We start from the raw sequence: 19,018 nt of genomic DNA, 5'->3' as shown, positions 1-19,018 counted from the left end.
TTATTTCTTACTTAGGCTTCCAAATTGCCTTAAAAATATACAAGAAGATGCATCCGTCGATCTTTAGTCTAAGTCACTTCCTTCAGTCCTTTGAACGCAAACGAGAACAAGAATCGGGTGCTTTTTCCACCCAACCTTGAAGCTTACGCTTCCCCAAAATTCTTGGTCAATCAAGAATACTCGACCCTGCATGAATTGTTTTAACCAAAGAATTTGAAAGCAAGAGGGAATCTGGTGCATGCCTAGATAATATATGCATTTTCATTTTTCTACTTCATTCTAAGAAACAAGCATTCGCTATCATACTAGGATGTGGTAGAGAGCATAAATAAGGAATTTCCATCATTTTCTACCAGAAATTCAAATAATAACTCGGTCGAGTATAATGTCATGCATAGCAAAATAATAGTTGGAAAAAACAACTATTCTCCCTAAAAACATCCACATTCAACACCCGTCCTGAAAGGTAATTTTCTAACTCAAGCTTAACCCTAGCTTGGTTCCCTCGAGCACAAATTCAATTGAGAATACAATCTTTCTTTTTAAACAAAAATAGAGATATCATTTTCCTTACTAATCATTACTTGTCTAATATATCTATCGAAGACAATCTTTCATATTTTGTCATAATCAATCTTTCGACTAAATAAGGTACATGCAAAAGAAGGTGTTATACATGTATGAATTTAATCTCATATATAACCAAAAAGTACGCAAACACATTCTTAAAATAGAATTAGAACTAATTATTTTGGACAAAATATGTTATTAACAATTAGTTAACATCTTTTTCTCTATATTATTTTCTTCTATTCTAAAATGATTTACAATGCATTTCAAATAAGATAATGACATATGAAACAAATTTGGATAATCATACCTAATATCTAAAGCTTCTAATTCTATACATTCTCATACCAAATAATAACAAATAATAACCATAAACAAGGAATTCTGACCTCTTGTAAAACTTGGTCCGGTTTGTACGACCTTGACGTTCTTTCATCAAATAGTTCCTCACCTTCTTCGCAAGTCTCTCTCAAAACTATTCCTATCAAATCTATCTCTATTTCTCTCTTCAATATTATCGAAATATCTTCTTCTCTACTCTACCCTTCTCTTCTTGATTCTCTCATTCTTTCTTGCTAGTGAAGAAAAGATGATCCTTTCTTCTATCTTCTCCCTCTATTTATCTAATTTTTCCCTAAGATTACTCCTTTATTAAGGGCTCGGTGATTGCAAAGGTTTAGAAATATTTTACCTTCATCTCCTCTTATTCTTCCACGTCTGAGAGAGATGGCATCTTTTGTTATATTTCTGCTATTATTATGCAAGATTAACACCACGATAGCAGTCTATCTCTACATTACCTCCACGACGTGAGTTTATCTCTAAGTTGTTTGTTGCTTCTATTCTCCCTTGATCATGTTTACAACAGTTCTTATCAGTCGAATAGGGAGGTTGGAAGATGTAACAAGCTCTTATGTGTTGTATTTCGCAGTTTCATTGCTATCTCTGCCAGGTCTACGCCACGTTGAGGCTAACTTGCTTGGTTTATGCCACTGCTAAGAGTCTTCCTCTTGCGGCATGGCATTCAAACATGTGCAATGGCAGATTTAACACTCCATGCAAGGCCATGTTCCCTATTTTTCTGCTCCAAGTTCACTAAACTGTTTGCATGCTATTTACCCACGTTAAAATCATCCAATCCATGCATTTAGTCGCTGGTTTTCGTATCACTAATGTTAACTAAAGTCTTTGTTTTAAGTTCCAACGTTTGCATGCCATCAACTCCACGTTAACATCCTCAAATTTATGCATTAAAACCTATATCTTCTACGTGTTAACTAACATCTTGGTTAACCATGTCACTTGACTCATATTAGTTGTTATTTTAACTCCAAGTTAGTTGATAGTTTTGGTTTGATTAGTTTGGCCATGCATTAGTTAAATGGAGTCTAAGCGGCCTCCCTTAAGACATGCGACATAGTTGCTTTTCAAACTAATTCCACCACCTTTTAAAATGTGACTAACTAATATAAATAATAAACTTAGAAATATTTAAAGTTTATAATTTATATTTCTAATTTAATATATATATTAATATTCCTAATATGTTTTATGTAATCGCTTTTATAGCGTATGACCATTTCCGTAATGATTAAATTTACAATTTCACCTAAATATATATATACGTAATCGATAAATTTCAAGTTTCCTACCATCTATATAATAATGACTAATCAATTTATAAACTAGGTCATATAATTCAATTTATTTAACAACTAATTAATCGTACTAAAATATTCACTATAAATCATGAACTATATTCACTTTTGAGTATACAAGTTTATAATCTATTCCTAATTCATACGACTAAAATGTAATTCCAAAAACCAAACATAATCGATAATTTCACACAAAGCAAATGAAATCATGGAATCGCTATCTAATCCAATCATTAATAAAAATTTCATCCTATATGGTCGAATTTAACATAATATTTCATTCATAAATGCAAAGATAAATGTATATGCAAATGTGGTGTGTGAGATTCCCTTTTTCCATCGAAGTCATTTAGTTAAAAACAATTCTACCCAGTTCGTGTTCTTGCCTTCGACCTCCTTCACCTGATCCTGCATTACTTGCACTCGAAAGTTTATCAGTATTGACAAACCCAAAAGAATATTAAATGTCAAATTTCATATCAATTGCAGGAGTAAAAATGCATACAATATTTCCTCACACTAGATTATGAATGATCTAATCTATTTTAATTTCAAAATCACATTAAATCTTTAAAATGCACATTATTAAAAAAAATGATTCGTGACATTTTTATATGCTGATGATCTTATTTTAATGGCAAAAACAACACAAGATTTGAAGGAACACTTAAAAGCACTAGAGCTCTTTTGTCATCAAGTGGGGATGCAAGTAAACACTACCAAAACTAAGGTCATGATCTTTACCTTGAAGAGAAAGAAGGTTCATAGGGAATTTGTTTTTGAATGAAGCCCCTTATAGGTGGTCAATGAATTCAATTAATATAAGTATCTTGGCCTTGATTTTCACAACAAACTCAATTGGAAAACATGTAGAGCAAAAAGGATACAAGGGGGATGGAAAGCTTTATACTCATTACAAAATAGATGCAGAAGTGTTGAGCTATGGGATTGGAAGACAAAGAAAACTCTTTTTGGGCTTTTAGTTATATTCCAAAGTACTATATGGATGTGAAGTCTGGGGTAGCAGTTCACGTCAACAAAAAAGTGGAGACAGATAGAGAGATTGCAAAAACATCTAAACACACACAGCCTCAAGATTAAATCTATGGTTCCATATGAGATTATCCTAGCTAAGGCTGAGGCTTTCCCCATTGAAGTGTCAACTATGTTTCGACTGTTAAGCTATCAAACATCATCGCTAACCAAAAATGGTAGCTAGTGAAAAATTAGATAGAAGAAAGAGCACATGGATGAAACAAAATGTCAAATGGATGAGCAATTGGGGTATTCGAATAAGTGAATGTCCAAGTAACAATGGGGAAATAAAAAAGTATGTGCAAGGAAGTTTCAAAGAAAGCATGTGGAAAGAGTCACTTGGGAGGAAAAAGGAATACTATGTCAAACATTTTAAGCCTACGTATGACCATACTCAAAAGACCTACATAGGAATGGAAATAAAATGAAAATAAAAAAATGTTAATCGCTCAATTAAGAACAAGTTCACATCAACTTATATATGAGACCGCAATATGGATGATACCTAAGGAGGAGTGGGCAGACAAAAGGTGTAGAGATTGCATTCAAGAAGCGGTTGAGACATAATGGCATTACATCATGGAATGTTTAGCTTACAAGGACATCAAGATCACTTGTATTGAGACACTAAAAGGGAACAACTTGGGTGATTTGTTTAAACAAGAGAAGATAATAAGGGTTGCAGATTTTTGGGTCAAGATACACAGTAGAAGCATAGTAGAAGATCCAAGGTGCAGAAATAAAAGGAAATATAGATGTTGGGTTTTGGATGTACAAGTTTCTTTGCTGGCTATCTATGGGTCCCATAGGTTGCTTGGCCTTGTGGACATGACTAAAAACATTCATTCATTCATTAAATGCATTAAGCCTACCTTTGTTGAATTCAAATATGAAGGAAATCATTCAGATTCTCTTTTGGTGGCAAATTTTGCAAAAAGAAAATTGTATATACTCCTTACATGTTTAATCATTATTGGTTAAAAAAAATCCCTTTAACGTCAGATAGAGAGTGAAAACCCCTAGGTTTGATAGATTGGCTATATTTTTAGTTAGTTTGTTTAGGGGAACAAGTCACCTCACATTTTAAAATTTAGAGTTAATCAAATAATTGAAGCAAATGTTAACATAGATAAAGGAGTGAATGCATGCAAATGTAAGAAACATAATATGCATAAACTTAGCCTATTCAAATAAACACATGTAAACCTCAAAATGCTAAGTAACTGGATATGTTGATGATGGGTTGGGTGTGGTTGCTCATTGATCGAGCAACATGACGACATTATAAGGATGATTGAGTGATAAAATGGACATTATAAGGATAGCATATGAAGAGATGATGGAAATGAGACAAGGTACCTAAATTTATATATTTTTCATGAGGAAAAGCAAGAGCCAAGATTCAAAGATAAATGGATGGTTGGGATTGAGTGGAGTGTGGTTCCAAATTTGGAGGCTTAGCCTTGTGGCAAGTGTCACGAGGAGAAGTGAGGTGCAAGGGTAAGTGTGCTCACACATGTGTGAGGACACATTGGGAAGAACATGAAAGGGACATGTCTATGACATGTGTAAAAGGTAAGTTGACTATGATGTGACCTCTCATGCTCACAAATGTGTGAACAAAAGGAGGGTAGGGACACTTGTCACATTATGACAAGTTTAGATCTTGATCCATGTAGATGGATTCGATGGATAGCATTGAGTGGTCAAGGATTGAGATGAGGTGGTATTAAATAATAGGGAAAATGGTAATGAGGTTTAATTAGCTTAAATCAAGTAATTAAGTAGGTATTAATTAATTGATTTAGTAAGAGGATTTGTAGGACAATGTTAGACATAATTAAATAAATGTAAATTTATTTAATTAATGGTGAATGATAAACTTAATTAAATAAATGCAAATTTATTTAATTAAGGTTGAAGGATACACTAAATAAATGTAAATTTATTTAATTAAATGTGGTGGGTTAATATAAATGATTAATTAAATAAATAATAATAATTTATTTAATTGGCTAGAATGGGACAAGGTAAAGTGTGGTTGGGTATGGACAAATTTAGGTGTCTACATTTTGCCCCTCTTTGATATAGCATCATGAAGTGATGTTATATAAAAGAAGAATAAAACATAGTGGATAGAAAAGGATAAGGACAAGTAGCATGATGCCCTTGTCATAGGTGGGTTAGAAAGGATGGCGAGGAGGTACCCCCTTGAGAGGACATGCGGGTTCCAAGAACATGGGTGTGCTCTCGAAATGGATAGGACTATAGGGTGAAAGGTGAAAGGGAATATTATAAGGGTGATGAAGGGAAGGATATGAGGAAAAATGGAGGAGAAACATGCTGCAGTGGTATGAGCAACCTAGATTTGGTATTGTACTTGACATTATGCACCAAGGTATGAGGAACCAAGATGACAATGTGCCAAGTACGTGATCAAACAGGTCAAGTGCAAACATATGCCTTATGACACCATGATACGGAAGACCGTGATTCCTTTGTGGAAATGGAATGCAAAGACCATGATAAATGCAAAAAATGATAACACACACAAGCAACAAGCAAGCATGCACAACAAACCAAAAGAAAGCCAAAATTTTGCCCCTTGTCAAGCTGAAAACCAAATGATTGTTTGGATTGATTAAGAGGATAGAAAAGTTAACGATAAGAACAATGCATGCCCCAAGGATTGGGAAGGATACATCCCATGATGATGATTGGATTAAAGATTGATTAATTAGATTATCAGCTAATTTGGATCAAGATTGATGGATTGATTAAGGACGATGAGCTTGATTGCAATATTGGATTACATGAATTAGGATTGACTGCATTTGATTGGATTGATTGGGGATTTTTGTATTATAGGGATGAAAGATGAATAAATGGATTGGATAGGATGGGAGGATGATAAATGGATGGGATATTATGGGAGGAGGATAGATGATTGGATATGATAGGATTGGATGATGGATAAAGGATAATTGGATTGGGACCAATGGCAAGGGAGAACCAAGGTTTGGTAAAAGGATGGGAGGAGGATAAATGGATTGGATCGATTTCTTAGATACAATATAGATGGATAGGAATTGGATATGGAGAATTAAAGGATGGAGGAAGGATAGTTGGGTGAGGCACCAAGGATTATGTTGCAAATGAGTAAAATGCCCCACACTAGAGGTGGTGGAAGTAAGGATGGAAGGATGGCAGATAAAGATGTATGATATGAAAGGATAATGTGTAATGGATATGGATTGAGGGGGAATTAAGGCTTGTATGTTCCAAAGCGTACATGGATATTATTTTTCCTCTACCATGATCAAGACTAAAGATAGGAAGGATGGGGTTATATAGGATGAGGAATATGAAATAGAGGATATGGATAGGATAATCAAGGTCAAAGATATGAAAGGAGGATGGACATAGATAGGATGTGGATAGAGGATAAGGGATATGGATAATATGGATGATAGGATAGTATGGATGAAGCTTGCCCCCAAGTGTAGAGTGCAAGGGGATGGGGGATTACACATGATGCTTGTTTGCCAAGTTTTCATCATGGTACTTACCCAAGGAGCCACAAGGAGTGGTTTTCACCATTGGATGAATTTTTTCTTTACTTTTTTTTTTGTTTCTTTTTCTTTTTTCTCTTTTTGTCCCTTTTTTTTCCTTTTTTGGATGGACAAGGATGATGATAAGTGGATGTGAAAGATAGTATATGTGTGAAAGGGAGATGGAGGGAGGTCTCAAGCATCTATTTCCATGGATAGTATCCCTTAAAGATGTGCTATAATAGACCAATACAATTGGAGGCATGCTCATAGATGCTAGTATAAATAGATGAGGAGATGGAATGGATGGAAGATGGAGGGTGATAATGTTTTATGCAAAAGTTTGGACTAAAGGAATGGGATTATGGAAAATGGATGTTGGATAATGGATGGAGTTGTGAAAGACTTGTGGATAAATGGATGGGATGTTGGGAAGATCAACATTGGCACACACCTTGAAGGGTGGTGGTCTGTGGAGGAGATGATTTTAAATTAGAAAGAGGATCAAATGTAGATTTTGGGACATGAGGACCCAAAATAGATGAAGGGGTTGATGGACTTAAAATAGTGGGTTTTGAGATATAAGGGCCCAAAATGGATTTTGAAGATGCAGGATTAGAGGATTTATGAGGGGGGGGGGAGTTTTTGGATTAGCAAGTTTGGATGCCAATTTGGATTTTAATTTGAGATGCATTTCTTCTATGAGTAGCTTGGGAATCCACATAGTTTTTTATTTTTTATTTTTGGGCCTTTGTGGCCTTTTGAATTTTTCTTTATTTTGGATCATATTTTTCTTTTCTTGTGCATGTATTTTTTAGGGGACATGTTGATCCTTGGATTTTTGTGGATTTTTGGATATATGCATTTTAGATTTGGCATTCAAATTGCTTCCAATAGAAATAGTACGGGTGTATGAGGATGGATGACAAATATTTTATGGATGGGATGATGGAGGGAGAATGTTGGAAGGAATTCAAGGATGTGTGCCTTTGTTGATATTTCTTAGGGATCATTTGAGGTGATGGAGTGGTGGATGGAGGGATGCAAGAACCCAAGATGGATAGAAGGGATGAAAGGTTTAGCTTTGTAACATGAGGACCCAAAATGGATGTGGATGATGAAGGAATGGACTTTGGGACGTAAGGGCCCAAAATGGATGTGGAAGATGGGGGATGGAGTGATTTTGATTTATAGGTAGGGATTTTGGATTTTGGAGGAATGAAATATATACCAACATCTTGAGCATGAGATTTGTAGGCAAGGCCATATGAACTTTCATTTTCTTAGACTTGAAGGGGTTCCAATATGCCTTGTTCATGGAGGCCTAACCCTTTGCCTCGATAATTCATTTTTTCACAAATTCTTTTTCCAATAGGATACTTATTATTTTGGAAACAAGATGCGAGTCCATTTTGAGGGGGATGCGAGGTGGAAGGAATTGTAAGCTCTTGGAGGAAACCATAATGAATGAAGGTGGAAGACCCAACTGAATAGGTATGGGATTCATGAATGGATTAGATAGTGGTGATGGGATCTTGTGGAGGACTAAGATCACGTAGAGGATTAGGATCATGTGTGATATTAGGAGGAATATTAGGATCATGACATGGATTGAGATCATGACATGGATATGGAGGAATATTGTGATCTTGACTTGGGATGGGATCATGTGGTGGAGTGGAAGGGGTGATTGGATCTTGATATGGGAGGTGATTGTTTAATGGAGTGGAGGGGAAACATGGAGTTTGAGATGGAAGGAGATCATGAGATGGAGGGATGCCTTGATCTTGAGGTGGAGAGGAATCTATGCTTGCATGCTCTAGAACAAGCTTGTGACATGTTGGGGGTTGGGGGGATGTTGTGATGGAGGAGGAGGTGGATTCTTTGACTTGGATAGATGGGGGGATGGTGGTATCATGAAGCTTAGGGGATTGAGGGTTTTCTTGATTTGGAGGGGATGAAGGTGGATGGAGAACTTGGAGAGATTGGGAAACTTTGTTTTGAGGTGGGGATTTTGTCTCCTTTGCTAGTATTTCTTGGATAAAATTGTGGAGAAAGGACTTGGAGGATGGGGATGGTGTGGATTTTGGAGGATGAGGATTATGTGGAGGTTTAGTATTAGATGGAGGATTGGGATTATGGATTGGGGGATTACGATTAAGGCATGGAGAACTATGGTGTAAAGGATTTGGATGGTGAGTGGATACAAAGGAGGTGTTGTAAAAAGGTGGGAATTGGGATGTGGATGGGGGTGGGGAAAGATGGAGGTATACATATTGGATTGGAGGGGTATGTGGATGAGGGATAATATAAAGACATGGATGAGGGATAAGATGGATTTCCCTTGTCAAAGGTAGAGGAAGGATAAGGAATGTGAGATGGATTGGGATTGGATATAATCAAGGGTGTGATGGAATGGATGGAGATATGGTATATGAATTGGAGGTTATGGCGTTAACTTTGTGAGTGGATTGGGGTGGGGGACATAAATAGCTGGAAGTTGGGTAACTTTGACGCATGCATGATTTGGATGAACATGATTGATAGGGTGATCCTTGAACTTCCATAACCATTTCTTCAAACCCACTCATGATGTTTGAATGCTTGTTTTGGATTTGGATTAGATGAGGTCTTTGATGAGGATTGGGATTAAGTATGGATAAACTTTGGAAGATGGATGGTGGATGGTTAGGGACAATTTTAGATGGGGTTTATATTAGAAGAATATGATGATGGAGGAAATATTGGTTGATATAGTTGGATTTTGATTTGGAGGATGGAGGAGTTTTGAAATGCGAAGGATCTTAGATGTATGGATATGATTTCAAATAATGATTAGATATTGGAGGTTTGATTGATATAAGTGAATGGATAATGAGTGATAGATGGATTGGACTAGGATTTAGTTGATATGGTATTAAGTTGACAAGAGGATTGGATTAAGGTGATTATGAAGGATGAGGATTAAGGATGCTAATGGATAGAACATGATTTAAAAGAAAAAGATGAATGATGGATTGGATGAAAAGAAGTGGTTTTGATGTGGATTATGGAGGATGCTTAGGATGAAAATTAGGAACTTGATTGGTTGAAGAAAATTGATAAGGATTAGGTTCCTAAATGGAATATTATGGATGGATTAGGAATGATTATGATTGGAAGAATGATTAGGATTGATTAGGAGATGATAATTGTGATGATTAGGAATGAAGTGATTAAGATGGAGAGGAATGATTAGGAGGAGGTTGATGACAACTTTGACTTGGAGATGATGTGGAAAGCTTGACTTGGAGGACACCTAGACATAAACAAAGAACTTTTTCGCTTTGGAAATGTTTTGATTTTTAGGAGTTTTTGATTCTTTGATTTTTTTTTGGACCTTTGAGTTTTATGATTTTTGGGATTTTTTTGACTTAATATGAAAACACACAATGGAATGATACAAAATACATAAATCCTAAGGCTCAATTTGGATGATGTGTGCCTTTTTGGTTTCAAGTGGGGAAGGTGATTTAAACATTAAAATACATAAGACACACCAACAAGCCTACACAAGTGGGATTACCAATCCTTGTATGCACAAGGAACCACAAGGAAAGATGGATAAAAAGTCTTAACTATGCTTCACAAGATCAACTAGGGGGTGTCCTCTATATACGCAAGGTACATGAGGCCCAAATCCGTAGATGAAAGAGAATAATGCCAAACAGCCGAGAGGAGACGGTAACCCAATCTCCACCTTCACTTCCCAAAGGTATAAAGTTCTTTGGGGCTTAGCAAAGATTGACAAGATTCAATTTCCAAGAGGAATGTCTTTAGATTCACCCCCGACTTTTTATACTCCACCAAAACACAGGAGTTGAGGTAAAATCCTAAGTTACTAAAAACTTTCTAGATTTTTTAAGAAATTAAAACCCCATACTAATGAAATACGCAGCCCTGAGTATATATGCAAGAAATATGTCGATTTTTATATTTTGAAAAAATAAAATTCTAAGTTATTAAAAACTTTCCAGATTTTTTAAGAAATTAAAACCCCATACTAATGAAATACGCAGCCCTGAGTATATATGCAAGAGATATGTCCAACCGTGAGTATCTTACAAAATATAAAACCCCATGTTAATGTATATACTTGCGAATATTGATAATATAAAATAATGTTTACATCCACGCTGGCTGTGTATATAAACTTAGCCTATTAAAACAATCACATGCAAACCTCAAAATGCTAAGTAACTTGATATGTTGATGATGGGTTGGATGTGGTTGCTCATTGATCCAGCAACATGACGACATGATAAGGATGATTGAGTGATAAAATGGACATTATAAGGATAGCATATGAAGAGATGATGGAAATGAGACAAGATACCTATATTTATAGATTTTTCATGAGGAAAAGCAAGGGCCGAAACTCAAAGATAAATGTATGGTTCGGTTTGAGAGGTGTGGTCCCAAATTTGGAGGCTTAGCCTTGTGACAAGTGTCACAAGGAGAAGTGAGGTGCAAGGGTAAGTGTGCTCACACATGTGTGAGCACATATTGGGAAAAACATGAAAGGGACATGCCATCTATGACATGTGTAAAAGGTAAGTTGACTATGATATGAACTTTCATGCTCACACACGTGTGAGCAAGATGAGGGTAGGGACACTTGTCGGGCGAACTCACAAAGTTGGTTCCCACTTTTTGGTACGTCCTGATTTTTGTTGAAATCATACATTTTTTTAAAAAATATAATGATTTAAGCTTTAAGAGGTCCCATTTGAAGTAATTAATTGAAGAGAGTTAAATCAAAGGTTCTTGGATAAAAAATTCTCGGATAGAACCTCTCTACTTCTAAATCATACTTGCAATGGAGTCTCCTTTGCATCTATCAAATGCTGATAAAAAACCAATTTTACATTAGCTTTTGGGAGGTCAAATTAATTCATTTAAAAGTTTTTAAAAAAAAAGCATTTAGTCCTTATTATAAGCTTTCCAAATAGTATAACTTTAAATATATTTAATTTCATTAATATATTTTTATTTTATTTCTTATGAATGTAGGTTTTTCACCGAACATGAACTTCTTTGTTCAATGCATTGGGAAAAATAGTAAAATAATTTTAAAAAATTCAGAAAAATATCTATGCACTAGGTATTGGTGTTTTCTTTCTAACAAAAAAAAGAAAATTGAATTTTGATATATATAGAACAAGTTATGTGTTCAAACATACACCTATATCCAAATTATAATTAGTCGAACTTCAAAACTTAATAAAATAAAAAATATTCAACATATCACTATCAAACCAAGTGCATGCCCTAGGTATTGATGTTACAAACCAAAATTCAAAACAATTAAGTTTTTATCATTTATAGAAAAAAAAATTATGCGTTTCGGGATACACATCACTCTTAAAAAATGTTGTTTGTTGTAAACAACTACTTTTTGAGGGAGATGGAAAAATCGGTAAAATTTTATTCAAACAAATTTGTAAAAAATATATTTAGAATCTACAAACAAGATGTTAAAAATCACTAGTTTATATCATCTTCAAATTCTTAATGGTTTAAAAGTTATAGGTGTCAGAAAGTGAAGGTTTTTTTTTTAAATATTCATCTAAGTGTCAAAGTTGGTCAAAAAGTGGGAACCAGTATTGTGAGTTCCCCCTGTCACATTATGACAAGTTTAGATCTTGATCCATGTAGATGGATTCAATGGATAGGATTGAGTGGTCAAGGATTGAGATGGGGTGGAATTAAATAATAGGGAAAATGGTAATGAAGTTTAATTAGCTTAAATCAAGTAATTAAGTAGGTATTAATTAATTGATTTAGTAAGAGGATTTGTAGGACAAGGTTAGACGTAATTAAATAAATATAAATTTATTTAATTAATGGTGAATGATAAACTTAATTAAATAAATACAAAATTATTTAATTAAGGTTGAAGGATAAACTAAATAAATGTAAATTTATTTAATTAAATGTGGTGGGTTAAGATATTATTTATTTAATTGGCTAGAATGAGATAAGGTAAAGTGTGGTTGGGTATAGACAAATTTAGGTTGTTACAAGGAGTTTGGAACATCTAATTGAAATTTTTGAAAGTTAAATAAAATAAAATTGAAAGTTTTGAAAGTTAAATAAAACAAAATTGAATTTTGAATCACCAAGAGGTGATTATAGTGTTAACATGTTCGTAAAAAATATATGGGAAGGAGATAGTAGAGCTTAAGAAACATGGATATATAATCTTAGAAAAAAAAAAGAAAAAATAAATGAGAGTCATGGGAAAGAGGGTATTATTTAGGGTTTTAATTAATTTCTTTACGTGAATAAAATCTTTATTTATCAAAGTTGTTATGATACAAATCATTTTATGACATAAGAAGAGATATTAGTCACAACAACTTCATAATATTAATGTGGTAGTCATTTAAAAAAGGGAAAAAAAGCCTCGACTTACTTTATATAGATCAAAGTTAAGATATATAAGCTAGTAGGATTCAGAATTTGAATATATATGAAAAATAAATTAATATTAATTTAATTTATATTTAGAGCATTTAAATTAATAAAAAAATAATATTAATTTATAGTTTTTGATTAAGGAAAATCAGGTTTTAAGGAACCCGAAACCCGCTTACAATACGAAAGATGAGCAAGAAAGAAACAAGAGAAGATAAGACCAAGACAAAATAGTTGCAAAAGACCAGCACAAAAACCAACAGCTAGGACAAAAGGACAACAAGGAGCCAACAAAAAATTGGCATCTGAAACCCAGCATTACATTTCAAATGAAAACTTTTATAGACTCCTCAGCATTCTGAACCAAAAGCATCATGGCCTTAGCAGCTTCTCTCAGATCATTGCTCTCTTGTTGCAGCTGGATGTCTTTCATTTTGGTCTCCATATCAGTGGTGGTCTGCCTGGTCCTTCGCCTGGAGATTTGATGGGTGGAGCTGGAGGTCGGTACATCTTCAATGATTACCAAGTTCTTATCCTGATTTTTCCTCTCTAAGTGATTCACCAAGGCATTCATATTATGTGATGAAACTCTTAAGACCTCAAGACTGTGGTTCATGAAGCTTTTCAAAGCCTTCTCAGTTTGAGCAACCCGAGTGATGATGTTATCTTTATCCGCCTCAGCCTTTTCTTTTACAATTCTGATAACATCCTCCATATGTTTCAAATCCCCTTTTATTAGGTCTTTTTCCGACCAGTCCTGCATCTCAATTTCCTCCTCAGCTTCACTGGTTTCCATCTCCTCACTCTTTTTCCCCGAATTTGTTTCCTTAATCAAATTGTGTATCTTATTTTCTAGGTCCCTCTGTTCGCTCTTAATGCTAGTTATGTTGTCAATAACCCACTTCTGGAGATTGAAGGATTCCAGAGTGCAATTTCGGGTAGTATTCAAAATAGTATTCGCTGAATCCCTACCCTACTCAGTGCCCACAAAATTAGGGTTGTCTTCCTCCATAGAGTTCGGGGCGACATTCTTGCTATTTGAGCCCATAGGATTAGAATAAGGGTTTTCAGAATTAACATCTTTTTTCCCTTCTTCCTCTTCTCCAATGTTCTCTTCCTTCTCACTCTCCATTTTTGTCTCAATATCCTTCCCCTTTTCCTCCTCCAATTCATAATGCACCTCCATTTCCACATTATCAATATCAACTCTCCGTTTTTTATGGGTAGGGGCATTAGACTGGTCATCATCAGACTCAGAATCTTTACAGCTCTCAGAAACATGTGCATTAGTTACCAGGTAATCATCCTTGCTAGCCCTACTTTTTCCTTCAGGTATTCATAAATGAGCAAAATAAGCCCCTGATGGGATATGGGGTAAGAATTGGGCTTTTTGGTGTGATCAACCAAACTCTCATTCAGAGAAGAAGCTAAGTAAAAGGGCAGGGAAATCTTAACCCCATGGCGGAAATGATTAAGAATTGCAAAATGATAGTTATAGATTTTGGTAAATCTACCTGTAGCGTCCTAAAATTGTGACACTAGTAATTTCGACTGCATTTCGGTCTTCACGATGGCGACGCAACACGCAACCTGAATGGAGACCCCGAAACTTGCTCACGACACCAAAAACTGCATTTTTCAAGTACCCTGGCCTGAACCTCCTTGCACCCTGATGTCCCGGGAGGTGGGACCAGAGCGCCCAGTGCCCTGGTCCCCAGGACCATGGCGCCCAGTGCCCTGGTCCCCAGGTCCTATTTTGGGCCCGGTCTCCTAAGGGGTCTCGGGTCTTTTTGTTTGCAATTTGGAAATTAACTTTCCTGGTCGGCCTAAGGTCGGGAAAATCAGTCTATCAACCCTAATTGACAAGTATATAAACTACATTTTTCTCTCTCATTTGAACATAACACATACATGACGGAAAAAGCGTGGAAACTATACTCAAGCATTCAAGCATTCAAGCATTCCTTTAAGCAATTGATCATTTCAAGTCTCCATTCAAGGCTAAGTGTTGCATTCAAGACAAGGATTCAACCATTGAAGAGGAGATCACATACTACATGCTACATACAACATACAAAAATACAACAAACAACAACATCTAAACCTTCGCACATAAGGATACAAACATCCTTAGAACAAGGTATTAGTACTTGTTTTACAGTCATTTACATTTACAGCTCTTGCTCATTTCTTGGTTAATTCCAAAACGGGGGTTTGACCTAAAGGCAGACCCCTAATCCCTAACCCCCCAATCGTCTTTGCTTTTCTGTGTGTAGGTTGCAGGTACGCGGCTGAAATTGAAGATCTGGAATCCTTGTGCAGAGACGAACAGATCCCCCTTCGTTTCGCGGATTTTTCGGAGGACCGTGGTGCCGGGCGCCATCGTCCCGACAACTTTTGCTCAAATTCGCAGGACAGCGCCGTATCGACATTTTACTGCTAATTCCAGGTCCGCAGCTTCATACTGTATTCCTATCTCAGTTTATAAGCGAATCTTTGTCACTTTCTATGCATTCCTAGCTTAATTCTCCTATGCACATTCTTTACAAAAGAGGGTAGCCTTGCTGTCATAACCTTTGAAACTCATTTAGCATCCAATCTTGCATTGCGTGGGATTGGATCTTGTGGGTTTCAACCCCTCTTTTGAATGTAAAGTCTCTCCCCTAAGTGAAAACCATCGAATCCTAGCGAACCTCCCTTCTCTCTCCTTGGAGTTGGAAGAGGGGAGAGCAACTAGGGTTCGATCACGATTTTCCGCTTTACACTACCATCAATAGTAAGAAACTCAATCAAAACCCTTAAAACTTTCTGCCAAAAAGACTTTACCTGCCGGGGTAGGTAGTAGGAGATGTTGTCTTTCTTGGCAAGCCTAGCCTTCTCATCCTCTGATTTCGGGAAGTTTTTAAATGCTTCAGCAACATACTTTCGGTCTCTATAGAATTTAGTGCCCTCTTTCTGAAGACCCATGACCTCTACAACCAGATCCTCATCAATTTTCCATGTCTCCCCAAACAAGGTGACTCTGTTGTTGTTCCAGCCCCTAGCAAAGCCATGAGACACCAAATTTTTGCTTCCATGCAACTTTTCCATATAGTCGGTGAAACCATATCTATGAAGCCTCCTCCATACTTTTTGTTCACTCTTCCAGTTTTCGCAGCCAAAGGGCTCATTCCTGTTTAAGTTACCTCCCATATTGAACAACAAGTTGAAGTACCCAAAGGTGTATCTCACAATCTGCAGGTTTAACCACAAGTTCTTGTGCAAAATTTTGGAATAACATAACAGAGTCCCTTCCGTGGTTTTAAAGATAATGATAATGGCCACACAAAACCAACACTTATTATTATAATCCCCATCACACATTTGATCATAAAACCGATGCCTAAAAGCAATCATTAACTGACAGTTCATTTGCCCCCAAACTTTGTCTTTGATATCCGGACCCCAAAACATAATCATGATTTTAAATTGACCCATTGATGCGATCAAATAATAATTGCTCTCTAATATCCCTTTTACAATGGGTCTCTCCGATATATTTAACCTCCACCTCTAAATTGACCCCTTCATTAGCTAAAAGGTCTGCAACCTTATTGCCTTCCCTTAGAGTGTGAGTTGTGAGAATACTAACATAGTCATTTAATAACTTTTTAGCACTTTCAACTAAATTAGTAATATTCCAAGATACAGAACTAGTATCTTTAAGGCCCTGGATGATATTGAGGGAGTCCCCTTCCAGCCAATTTTTTTTAAATTTGAATCCCTGAGCAAGCTAGAGGCTTTTTAGCATAGCCTGAGCTTCAGCCGCATGATTATTTTGGACCCCAAAAGGAGAAGTAATAGCAACAATACAGACACCTTGAGCATTTCTAATGACTCCTCCACCACCGGACTTCCCAGGGTTGCCTTTAGCCACCCCATCAAAATTCACCTTTATCCATTCATGATCAGGAAATCGCCAAACAATATTATCTCTCCTATTCTTATTGTCAGATTTGCAAACTTTGTGGATTAAGTTCCATTCAGTAAGGATGCCTTTTTCAATTTCATTCATATCAGTAAAAAGCCATTGTTTATTGTTCCTGTGAGGAATATTTATGTTTTCTTTTATAGCCCTGCAAACTTTTTCAAAGACCACCTGAGAGGTGCACTTAGCTTCCCTAAATATTCTGTTATTTCTCTCTTTCCAGATTCCCCAGCAAGTCATGGGGAGGATCAGGGACCAAAGGTTCTCGATAAGAGGAATTTTGGTGGGGAAGGTCTATTGCCAGATATTCCTTGAGACTCTTGTGCATGACCCAATCAACTTTCCAATTCACCCAAAACTTACTCCAGATTTCCCAAGTGAAGGAGCAATGGAAAAATAGATGATCAACTGATTCTTCCTCTTTCTGGCATAGCTCACACCTGTTAGGGAACATAAAACCTCTTCGGACCAAGTTGTCAATAGTAAGGATCCTATTGTGAGTAGCAAGCCAAAGGAACATATTGACTTTAGGGATAAGAATTATGTTCCAAACTTTGCCCCATATAGGGTTACTGGTCTGAGTGAAAGTGTTTTTGTAGGTAGAAGCAACCGTAAAGTCACCTCTTGGATTACTCTTCCAGAGAAAAACATCATCATAATATTTGTTAATAGAAAAAGACAGTAGCTCTTGCTGGAGCAGGGAAAATCCAACATATATAACCTCAAGCCCAACCCATTTGTTCTCCTTCCAGTAGTCACACACCATAGGCCCAAACCTCCTTTTACATTCCTCAATAAATTGACTCCTGCCTTGATCAAAGAGAGGTTCATTGTTCATCCAAGGATCCTCCCAGAACCTTATTTTGTCACCTTTTCCAAATGAAGGACCCAACAGGGATGTCTTCAGAGTTGAGGAAATCCTGGAGAGGCTGATTCTGAATATATTTGTCAAACCAGATCCGGTTCCAATCTTTCTTGACGTCATAAGCTCTCCATATTTGTTTAGCAAGGAGAGCTTTAGTAAAAGTTTTTAGAGCTTTAATACCAAGCCCTCCTTTGCTCTTTGGTTTACACACTTTGTCCCAAGCAACCAAGGATATTCTCTTTTTTTCTTCAACCCTTGACTAGAGAAATCTCTTCTGGATTCTTTCTAAAGCTTCAGCAAATTTAGTCGGGATACCAAATAGACTGAGAGCATAAACAGGGAGATTCTAGAGAGTAGCTTAAAGAAGTTGCAACTTTCCAGCCTGAGATAAAATGGATCCTTTCCAGCCAGCAAGTTTTTTGTTGAGTTTGTCAATTAGCATATTCCAGAAGGAGTTTGGGGGAGCTAATCCCAAGGGGAGACCCAGGTAAGTGGAGGGGAGCATTTCCACCTTGCAACCAATAATGTTAGCAATTCTCTGTTGTCTTATGATTGGAGTGTTCATGAAGTATATAGCCGATTTGTCCCAATTGACTTGCTGGCCAGTAGCCAAAGAATAAGAATTAAGAGCACCTTTAAAGGTAGCAGCCTCCCCAACAGAAGAATATCCCATTAGGATAGTATCATCAACAAACTGTTGGTGAGAACAAAAAACATTAGCAGAGGAAGGTTGAAGACCTTTGATAATTTTATTCACTTTTAATTTTTGGATCAGTCTTCTCATGCTCTCCACTAGGATGGTGAAAAGAATAGGAGATATGGGATCTCCTTGTTTGAGCCCCCTTGACGATTTAAAGAATTTAATAGGAGATCCATTAATGAGAATTGAAAACATAGGAGTGGAGATGAACTC

Source organism: Cryptomeria japonica, chromosome 10 (genome assembly GCF_030272615.1).
Source record: "Cryptomeria japonica chromosome 10, Sugi_1.0, whole genome shotgun sequence".
NCBI lineage: Eukaryota > Viridiplantae > Streptophyta > Pinopsida > Cupressales > Cupressaceae > Cryptomeria > Cryptomeria japonica.
This window is presented reverse-complemented; position numbering follows the sequence as displayed.